Below are 8,127 nucleotides of genomic sequence, written 5' to 3'. Positions count from 1 at the left end.
CCACATAAACGCTGACGCGTGGATGCCTATTGGTCCCGGTTGGTGCCACCAACCGGGACCAAAGGCCCTCCTGCCTGGGCTCAGGGGACAGGCCACGTGGAGGCCCTTCTGTCCCGGTTCTGGATTGAACCGGGACTAAAGGGGTCAGGGCATTAGTACCGACCCTTTAGTCCCGGTTCATGAACCGGGACTAAAGGCCCTCACCAACCGGGACAATAGGCCCTTTTTCTACTAGTGGAGTTAGATATTCGGTTTGTGCATTCAAAAGATCAAGTTGCAGATGGCTTTACAAAAGCGTTGCCCACAAGAACCTTTGAAGAATTCAAGCGTAATCTTAACTTTGTAAAGTTCTCATTACGGGAGGGTGTTAAACTAGTCATACGCGCATAGAATTAGTTAGGGTAGGTTGTTAGACTGGATTTCAAGCTCACATCTAATTTCCCCTACCCCCCTCCCCAGGCATCTCTTTCTCTCTCTGTGTGTGTACATGCCTTGCACGACACAATTTATGCCTCACGGGATAAGGCCCGATCCACTACAAGAAATATGCAACTTGCGACCATCATTATTGGTCATTGAAAGATCATTGTTTTTCATTTGTGACCTTTTTGTGAGTCGTAAACTGAAATTAACGAACTTCTCTGTGAGAAGGTCGTGGACCACGACCAAAACAAAAGGTCATTGATTCTATGACCTTCTGTTTTGGTCGCTAGCTGTCTGCCTTGGTCACATCGGATCCGACGTGGCAATCTGACGTGGCAAAATTGCGACCAATTGAAAAGGTCGTTGATAAGATTCGGCCCGGTCCGATTAAGTGTCTATATGGGCCGAGACCATTAATTCAGCCCATTTAGTATGTTTTCTCTCGTAATTTCTGCACGGGCCATACTTCCATATTAAGGGGGCCTCGGCCTTTTTTGCAATTTTTTTATTTTCTGAGGCTCTTTTTGTTTCACTTTTTAAACAAACCAATGCTTGTTGGGCCGTGGCCTTTTTCAGCCCAATTAGTTGTCCAGTATTAGATCTCGGATTTTGAAATAAATGTTTTGACAAAATTGTTTACGCACAAGACCTCTTTAATCCAGTTACACACACCATCCGACATTGTTTCATATTCAAATCAGGAAAACTCAATATCGAATTCAAACCATCCATCATATCACATCACATAACACATCTCTCCTAGGTTTAGATAACATAACAAAATCATCCGGGGAATACATTTCCTTACACAAGAATTATGGCACATCTACTACTATCCTAACATATACGTATATGCATGTGTGCTTGCTTGACCGGCGCATGCATCACTGTAGCAGCCAAGCAAGTAGGCATCGTTGACGTCTACTCACAGCTTTCCTCGCACCAGAGAAAGAATCAAAACAAAAAATATTAGTAACTTTAAATCAGAAAGTATATCCACATCACCATAAAATAGTCGCAGACCATCACACAGAAGCCAAATACTATGAACTGATGATTAGTAGACACGGACATGATTCAGCTATGTAATGGCTACCAGAAGCAAAAGTGACAAGTGTGTAAGCAAGCTGCTAGTGTACACAAGGTGATTGAGCTCCTGCTGTTTAGTATGTATACACGGTAGGCTACTGCTGCTAGTGTTCTAAACCAACAGAGCATGCTACAGGAGCAGAAAATAGGGAGCTAGGGCTAGAAGATGGAGCTGACTCACTGGAGACCTTGTGGCCGCCGCCGTCACGCCGGTCGCCTCAAGAAGCACCACCGTGCCGGAGACGGTGCTAGACGTGAGCAAGAGCAAAGCACCTGCCGCGTCCATTTCAAAATAGAACAAGAACAAAAAATTAGAAAGGGTTGCAAACTCATTCATTCTCTGGGCAGTTTGATTCGATTGACAGACAGTAGCAAGATGAGGGTAGCATCTCGATTTCAACAGCAACAGTAGCGGTAGGAATGTAGGATTGAGCTGGACAGATAAATGAACAGGAGGGAGCAAGGAGCGACCTTGTGCGTGGGGTGGTGGTTGTAGGGCTGGACGTCGAGCTCGTGGGGCTTCTGGCTAGGAAGTACCAGCAGGCTCTAGAAGCTTCCATCGCACGGAATTTCCGCGACAACGGTAGTGCAGTTTGTCTCCCGGGCAGTTTGGCTCGCAGGATTGATCCGTCAGGAAACACAAGCTTCCTCAGCAGATCGAAGTCATGGTTTTCAGGTTTGTCACTGCCATAATCACACGCAGAGTTAGCATCAAAGATTTCTTTCAGTTTCCGCACATGAAAAGAAAACTGAAAGTTGTCTAAAGATATACACGTGTGGAAAAGCTACACTGCCTGTAATGTTCGTTACCTCATGTATATAGCGCAACCGCCGACTGCCCATGCTGCGGCGTGGTATTCCGCCATCGGGTGAACGCTCTGTCAACATGACAATGAGCAATGGCAGACACGAGTGAAGCTACCAAGACAATATAAAATTTATATAATCAGTACCACTGCTCGATTTTTGCAATAGTTTAAAAAAGAACAATGAGTTTTCAGTAAAGAGGAATATGTTTAAATTTAGGGGCGCTTCTATTTTTCTTGTCATAAGAAGTGGCTAGAGCCTTCTCTGTTTGGTGAAGGTGCCGATGGTATGCACGTCTGAATTTACAAGAACAACAGCTGGGCTTTTTGTATGAGTAAGGAAAGAATAGATGATTTTTTTAAGATCCACAAACCCAGGCACAACAAGTTTTTACCAGACTGTCGACATATATACAACATTGCAGTTATGTTTACAATCAGGTAGACACACTTGGCATATGCACAACAAATAGAATCTGCCAACATGTGATAAGAACAAAGAACCTACCTATTGGATTTGATTAAATTTCTCTCTCTGCTCATCCTCAAGCGCAACTCCACCGAGAACAACATCCTTTATTTGGCCCGGCAAGGAAATGAAAAAGCACCATTAGGAACGGAAAATGCATATGAGACAACTATCTATCAAGCACTTGACTGAAACAACAAGAAATCGTCGGCCTCTACCTCTAGTCTGGTACCAAATCCCCACAAAATCATGCGGGCCAAAGTCACAAGCACAAAAGCAGGTTACAGCCAGGATCTATGATAATTTTCTACTATGCACTAGTATTGCTGGATAACTCGTCTAGCAAGACAAAATACACAGGATAAACTCGTCGGGCGTACAAGGCGGGCTTGCTGCAACCACAAAATCACAAGCCCTCTAAAACCTGGTGTCCATGTTCCTGTTGTTGTTTGTTCGTTCATTCATCACCCTAGCGTAGTGGATTCTATCTAACTAGATGATCTGTGTGGCTTCGTGACAAAAGCAATCTAAGAAAGTAATCTAGCAACATCTGATCTGAGATAATCATCCATCCACGCTTGTGATTATGTAGGAACAGCAGTAGTAACTGGCACGACGACGCAGTGAAAGGAAACAGTAACTGGTGATTAACAATACAATACATGATCTACACAGTTAACTGAAGCGTTGCTGTCTGAATCCACACAGTTCACTGAATATCTTGGACACTGTATCTTCAGGTCTGACAAGGCCGGGAGAGGGAGGGGGTTACCTACAGCTGCAGGCAGGAAGATGGGTGGGAGTTGGGCGAGGTCCATGGTGACCTTCCGTGCTTCCTCCCTCCCTCCCTCCTCGAGTGGTTCTCCAATCCAACACATACATATATATACAGAATTCAGCATGAATCATTGGTCTTAGTTGTATACGAGACTAGTTGGGCTGTGTATTCTACGCTCCAAGCAAGTTACAGAAGAAACTGAAGATGAACCGTATATAACAGACTAAAAAATCAAATAGAAACCCAAAAATTAAATACAAGTAGAACAGGAAGGATTACAACAGGTTCAATTCAATCAATTCCTAAGCATTGAATCAGTAGCATAAGCATGCAACAACAACATAAGCATGTAATCAACAGCAGCGTGAGCATTGAACATATAAACCCTCCTAGACTGCTAGGCAGAACCGCTCCCTCCACGTCGCCTTTAAATCGCTTGTGCCACCGCCTGTAGATTTTGTGCCCCGCCGAGGGCATTATCGTACTTTCACGTGCAGGTGTATAAAAGTCAGCCGTTCCGCCTGTAGAATCCTTGCCCCCAAACCTTCCTCCCCCGCACCCGCAGCCGCCTCCCCGAGCTCCCTCCCTCCTCGTCCACGCGCGCTCGCCTGCGGCCGCCTCCGCCGCGAGCCCTCCTATATCTCCCTCTCCTCCCTCCACTCTTCTCTTCCCGCCTCCTCCTGCTGTCACCGCCTCCCATCCCCTCGGCGACGCGCCGCAGGACCCGCACGGCCCAAGCTTCGACGACGGCGCGCAATGATAGAGGAAGAGAGAAGGAGAGGTATGGTGGGGGATCTGCTCATGAGCTGGAGGTGCGCAAGTTGGGGTAGCAGAGGATGGCTCGCCGGCAAGCTCAGGTTGGAAGTGGTCAGATCCATCTCCTCTCTTCCTCCTCGCCAAACCCTCACCCTTGTCTCTGTCTCCCAGCCCTCTCCGCCTGGTCCGGAGACGCCCGTTGGCGAGCTTCGACCACCCACATCGGGGCAGAGGGAGCCGCGTGCGTGGCCAGCAAGTGGAACGACGGGGGAGATGCCGCGCCGCGGGCTCGACGGGGAGGAGAGATGAAGGGGGCGCGTGTGGGCGGCTGGCCGAAGGGGAACCATCGCGTCTCTCCCGCATCTACGAACCACAGGTCAGTTTTGCACAGGTGAGCTTTTTCTTCATCGTTTACTCATCTTTGCATTGTAACCTGAGCTCATCCCTTGATTCGTGGCAAATCAGGGCAGGCATGTCTTCATGGTGCTTGCGGAGGAGCAGGGCTGCTGAGGAAAAGTGGTGGTTGGGGAGGAGGACGCCCTTGTCCTTGCCCTTGTCCTTGTCCTGTGCTGCTCTGTGCATGGTCGTTGAAGGCGAGGACAACCTGTGACTCTCTCGTGACAAGGAAATTTCCTCCATCCCCTCTCTTCCTCTCATGCCCTGTTGCCGCTCCTCAACTATGTTTTTCTCTCCTGATTTTTGGAAGTACCTGATTGGCTGGGTGCTTTGAATATGTATCATTTTCTGTGATTAGTATTAGCAGCTTCATTAGGGGCAGTCTATTTTAACTCCACTTTCTAAACTGAACTGAATAAATCCATTTGAGTTTGTCTATTTCTGAATTTATTGTAATGGCATGCCTTCAGTTTGTGTTGCACATTAGGAAGAAGAGACCTGGGCAGCGTGCTTTACATGGGTGGCGTCACCATGACCAGATTAATGATTCAAGCCCAAGGTGAAAATACTGCCCTCTCTTTTATTTCTCAATTGTGTGAGATCTGATTTGGTTCAGATTTTGTGTGGAGAAGCACATCGGGGGAAAAGTAGAGATGCTTCTTTCTCCATGGGATATTTCAAAAACAGAATGTGTGAGATCTGATTTTGTTCAGAATTTGTGTGGAGCTTGAAGTACATGAACAAGAAATTAGAGGTGCTTCTTTCTCCGTGTGATCTGATTTTGTTTGCTTGCTTGAAAATCCCAAGGAGACTTTTGCTTTTATTCTATTACACTACAATTTTATAAACCATATAAATGAATTACTTGAGGAATGTGAGCCCTCTTATCAGATTATATCCTTTGGAGCTAACTCATGTTGCTTTAGGGAAAATTAGAGATGCTTCTTTCTCCATGGGATATTTCAAAAACAGAATGTGTGAGATCTGATTTTGTTCAGAATTTGTGTGGAGCTTGAAGTACATGAACAAGAAATTAGAGGTGTTCCTTTCTCCGTGTGATCTGATTTTGTTTGCTTGCTTGAAAATCCCAAGGAGACTTTTGCTTTCATTCTATTACACTACAATTTTATAAACCATATACATGAATTACTTGAGGAATGTAAGACCTCTTATCAGATTATATCCTTTGGAGCTAACTCATGTTGCTTTATTTTACTTGCTGGCTTGCATTTCAAAACAGTATGCTTTTCTTATGTACTTATATTTACCAGTTGGACTGTAAGGCAATAGAGGACGTTCTCTGAACCTTAATGCAAATAATTACTCATCCAAAAATGGCGATAATCTTATATACTTATATTTGTATGTTTTCTTTATGCAGAACATGTGAGAAATCATTGATGCGCATGACTGATAGCTTTCGCACAAGTAAGTAAAATTGATGCACACTACTGTATTTTCCCCCCATTTCTATATTGTCTCAAATCATGCTATGAGTTTGGAAAATTGTATCACTGCAATGCCTTCTTCGTATCTGTAGAATTGGAGAAAAATTCATACATGTTATTGATGCATTAGTAAGAAGGCTCGCCGGCTGGGAGACGGCGAGCGCCAGTGAGCACTGCGCACGGTGTATCAAGCTAGACAAGATCACAAGAGCGTGAGCGACAGTCAAGACATGAGCTATCCAGTGTAGGTTCAGACAATTCATTCATTCATTGCAGGTTTGGCATGTCTCATTATGTCTTTTTGCTTCATATTCAGGGTCAAACTGGGCTATATTTTTTTCATTGAGGCGAGGGTGATTCCAGCAGGTGAGGTGCATTTTAGACATCCGGATGATATCTTGCTATGTCCAGGTGGTACCATGTCTGAATTAAGATTTCCCTTGCAGATTTTGCTTGGCGTACTTGCCTTTTTTCTTGAAGTTGGGTGTCAGTCGTCTCTGCGGCAAGGTAAGCTTATCCCATTTACTTTGTTCAACCCAGAGTCAAGATTTATAGCCCCTTCACTGTCATTTCATTTGTGAGCATTTATTCCATTGATCTATGTCGTCGGCACCCTGATGATTTAGCCTTTTCTGCTGATCACAATTGTTTGCATCTGCCATCTCATTGAGGAAATGCCCCTGCTCCTCTTAATTAAAATTAATGTGAAATATGTTTCTACCAAAATTAATGTGAAGCACTATTGAGACAACGAATTTCAACTATGTTATGAGCCAAACCATATTAAGTATGTGCATCCTCGCTGGAATGCTTTCTGTTCATCAGCTGTTCTCCCAACACGTATTGTCGTTGGAATGCTTTCTGTTCATGGGTTGTTCATGAGCCGGTCTCCCAACATGAAGCAAGGAATTGAGACGGCCATCCACTTCATATTGTTAACTGGATGGTGTCACACTATGCTTTATGAAAGCAACCTAAATAAATTGTTGTAAATAACCCTAAGGATTTTCTTTACCTTGAACTATCTTTAAACCTTTCTTCTTGCCTCACTTGATGCTTTTGGACTTCATGCTGCCATTGACCAGAATGTAAACCGTTATATTTCTGAATGTGCTATGTATGAGATCTCTGATGCTACTAATTATTGGACTGCTTCGGTTCATCTATTTCCTTGTGCAGCAAGGATTCTGGATCGGGCGCAGGTCGTCGCCATAAGAGAGCCTGGCTGGTGTGGTCTTCATGCTTGGTGTGGAGAAGCAGGGGAGGATGAGTAGGACGGGCATGGGGAAGGAGCAGCCATGCCGGAGCTCCAGCGTTGCTCACGTCATGGTCGAATGGAGCCGGCCATCACTATGGACTGCTGCTCGCCGGTCGTCGTTCCCCAATCTCAGTTGCTCATCTTTGGCTTCACCATCTTCCTCCCCTGATCATGCATCTATTTTAGATCATATAATTATGCTATATCATATATGTTTAGTTCAGACTTGTGCATGTGCATGCATTGGCATTGATTTAGACAGAGATATTGCATGATTTGTACATAAAAGGAGTACGGATGATCTAAGAATAAATGTTCGAATAAAGTTAGTAGTGAGATTTAGGTAGAGGTTACCTGCACTGTTCTGTTTTATGTAGATTCTAAGCTGCAAAATCATACACGGTCCTGTTAGTAGTTTGTTTGAGTTGTGAGTTAGTTTTACATGCTAAAGCATATAGTTTGAACATAGGTATTCCTTAACTTTTCATATAGAAGGTTTAGAATTATTACCCTCGGTGCTTGCTAAAACTCGAAGTTACTAACAAATGCAAAGGTTTCTGTTACAAAAGGTTTAGAATCATTACCCTTGATGCTTTAATTTGGACCTTGCACCTTACTTGGGTAACATAGAGCCAAATGGCACGTTGTCCAAATACACATTCAGAACATTTCGGGTTTAACATGATCTCTATCCTTGATCAAAT

At 44.4% G+C, this 8,127-nt stretch overlaps 1 long non-coding RNA gene across 1 annotated transcript; it reads left to right on the top strand.

Moving 5' to 3' along the window:
- Nucleotides 1-6,609: 6,609 nt before the first annotated feature.
- LOC119328388 lies at nucleotides 6,610-7,857 on the top strand. The gene is made up of 2 exons (XR_005158948.1): nucleotides 6,610-6,672; nucleotides 7,345-7,857. It is a non-coding gene; the product is annotated as an uncharacterized LOC119328388 (long non-coding RNA).
- The last annotated feature ends 270 nt before the right edge of the window (nucleotides 7,858-8,127 follow it).

The sequence above is a fragment of the Triticum dicoccoides genome, chromosome 7A, assembly GCF_002162155.2.
Source record: "Triticum dicoccoides isolate Atlit2015 ecotype Zavitan chromosome 7A, WEW_v2.0, whole genome shotgun sequence".
Taxonomy (NCBI): domain Eukaryota; kingdom Viridiplantae; phylum Streptophyta; class Magnoliopsida; order Poales; family Poaceae; genus Triticum; species Triticum dicoccoides.
The sequence above is the reverse complement of the archived record's forward strand: the minus strand, read 5'-3'. Positions and strand labels throughout refer to the sequence as shown.